Here is a 3,167-nt window from a genome sequence, read left to right as displayed (position 1 = left end):
ACCTTTCCCTTGCCCACATTTAGTTGAGCAAAGAAAATCATTTTAATCCATAGTCTGTCATAGCCCGTTCTCGTTCCTCCGCATGCAGACGGGCTGGGCAAGAAGTACTGTGAGTCGGATGATCATTTTGACGTTTATGGCGGTGGCAGGCAACACATTTTGGAGCGATCTCCTTTACGGGATAGTCTGCACGATCGCGACCTACCTCAGTACAATGAGAACACGTTGGAACCTTGGCGGAACACGATTTTGCCATATGTCCGTATAAGTGGCAATTAGAACATTTTATAACCCCTAGAAAATCTTGGACTGGGTAAGATTCCCATCCCATCAGGAGACGATCATCAGCAATCAAGGCATGCCTTACAATAGGTGGGACAAATGCAATAAAATGGCACTTTTCCGTGCCCTTTGGACCTGCCTTATAATATGGCTGAGGCTGATTGCCTTAACGCAGTCTGCTTCAGAAAGGCCCGATTTGTCCTTTGTGGACTTGCATATTGCTTCCTGGAGCTCTTTTTCGGTTGTTGTCGCTGGCAAGTTGAATATAATTACTCGGGGTTTCTTGCGTCCGGTTATTTCAGCGCGTAGGCCAGCCTCGGCAATACCAGGGGCAGTAAGTAAGCGTTTTGTCTCATCTTCTGTCCGGGGATGGACAATAATTCCTCCATTTCGAATTTTGCGGATTCCTGTGATTTGAACGCCCAGAGCTAAGGGGACAACAGTAGACTTTAGAATAGTCTTAGTCGATATTGAAGTTTTATTGCCCTCCGTCGTAGGAAGAATAGAACACCCGGACAAGCCTGGTGTTGGCTAGGTGGTGGTGGAGCTAAAGGAGGCATTGAACGTCGGCTGACTACCGTTGACCATGTCGGGATGGTTATTTCAGGCGTCAACTGGTGCTTTGTGTGAAGATTTGAAGTCTTGAGGACTTCGATCTCCGCACGCGAGGCTGTAATTGTTTTGGTTTTTTTCTGTGAGAAAATCCTGCATTAATGCCATCCGAAGGCTCAGGTTTTCCAGTTCCATTTCTCGGGAGGCTGCTAGATATTCTGCTTTTAAAAGGCTCGTGTTCATGTCTCCGAGAGTCAGTGCCAAGGCTAGTGTTGCTTGGTATACTTGCTCGTACATTAATTTAGGAGCAGCCTTTGATTTGAGCGCCTCTTGAATGGCCTTCAAATGGGTTAATGCTGAATTATTTTCGCCTGTCTGACCTGGTGGGGGAGTGATGCAATCTAGAAGAGTTGGCTGTATAGTGGTTGAAGCGCTTCGCGTTGATGGGACTAGGACATCAGAGTCTGCTGGGGAGTCTTCATCAGTCCCAGGTTTCCTGAGACGTAGAATCTTCTTTTTGGGAAGCTCCGAAGGTACGCTCCCCATACTGCCAACCACCTTTCGGGCCGAACTAGTGCTTGGCCCAGGATCAGGTGATGTCCGTTGCATCGTTGAGCGAAATTTCTATTTATACTAAAGAAACAATAACTGCACAAACGATAAATATTAAAATATGAAATATTAATAATTATTATTATAATGTCAAATAACTCGCACTAATATTTAAATAAACACGTAATTATTCTATTATACTGTTATGATAACGTAATTAAAAGAAACTGGTTTAATTAATGGCTAATTAGACCAAGTGATTATTAACTTTTAAGCGATAACAGATACAAACAACCATTTACGCCAAAGTATTAATAGTAATTTCGACTCTAAAAAACTCTAAAAAGCGGCCTTCAACTCTAAAAACTTACAAACCAGCTTGGAGCAAATGGAAGTCAATGACATGGTTGACTTTGACTTTGTAGTCAACTACTACCTGGTTCCTTGAGCCATATCATAATGAAGACAAAGGAGTCCCAAACTCCCTACATAAAAAAGGGACGCGCGGGTATGGCCAGTAAATAAAAAGGGAGGAATGACCAACGACAAGAAAAAGGAAATTAAATTAGTAGAATAACACCTCACGCGAAGAAGGAAGAGCAAACCCTATATCAAGGACTTCAAAGTCAACATGAATAATAAGAGTTTTATTGGTAGGTAAAACTGTTTTCATTCTTTCACTTTTCATTTATTCAATAAAGTACCACAGTGACGCACCTATGGGGGGGGGGGGGGAGCAAGGGGCCCTGGCAGCCCTAAACATGAAAATAATCGGAATGATTTTAAACATTGAAATTGAAAGCCAATAAACTATACCTTTAGGCTTAGACAAATAAAAACACGGCAAAAAAATGATGTGTAATTCTTCAGCACCCTTTTTAGAAAAATTTCTTAGATTTTAATTTCTAACACAAAAATTTCGAAACATTAATGTCAGGCTTTTTTAGAAACCCAATCCCTAATGGAACTGTCAAAAATTTCTCGGTGTCCACCCGAATTCCGGAGTGGTGGAGGTCATGGCTGGGGTGGGCTGAAAAGGCTCTAGCCTGGGGGCCCGGTCTGTGGGGGCCCAGCGTGTCGGGTTGACCAGATAAGTGAGATAAACACACATCATAAATTAGCTTTAATAGTAAAAAAAGTCGCCTCTGGCGCTATTATACTTCATGGCCATGAACATTTTCAATTATTTATATAATTGTGTAATATATTTTTAGATTATTATGTGTCGATACTCGACAGCTCCATTATTAAAGTAGATGTATTAAAAATCGCCAATAATTCATTGTATAAGTACTTACCATTAATTTGAACTACAGCACAATTTGAAAAACGTTAATGTAGTGTTTCACACTGCCTTGTAGGTAGGGGGCCCGCCAAATATCCTAGCCTGAGGGCCCGTTTCGGGATGTGGGGACCATGGTGTAGGTACACCGAGTGCAATAAACAAAAGGCTGATAAACGAGAAATTAGGCTGTGAAGAAGAAAAAGAGCCTATGGGACTAATTTACATTCTCCTCCTTGCCCCCCCCCCCAATATTAATTCCTGGGTGCGCCACTGAAGTACCAGTAATCTCTGTTTTATTGGCGGCGACATGACATTTTCACAGCATCGAATTATTTATTTGTTGTACATAAAACCATTTGTGAATTAAAATTGTTCATACTTAATAAACTATTAATAAATACTAAATTAACACAATATAGGTAGGTGGTGTATTTTATTTTTTCTAAGCTATATTTATATTATTATTCGTCGTCTATTTATCTATGAATAAGAATAT

Source organism: Rhyacophila brunnea, unplaced genomic scaffold (assembly GCF_057557595.1).
Source record: "Rhyacophila brunnea isolate RB1 unplaced genomic scaffold, BYU_Rbru_1.0 scaffold_11, whole genome shotgun sequence".
NCBI lineage: Eukaryota > Metazoa > Arthropoda > Insecta > Trichoptera > Rhyacophilidae > Rhyacophila > Rhyacophila brunnea.
This window is presented reverse-complemented; position numbering follows the sequence as displayed.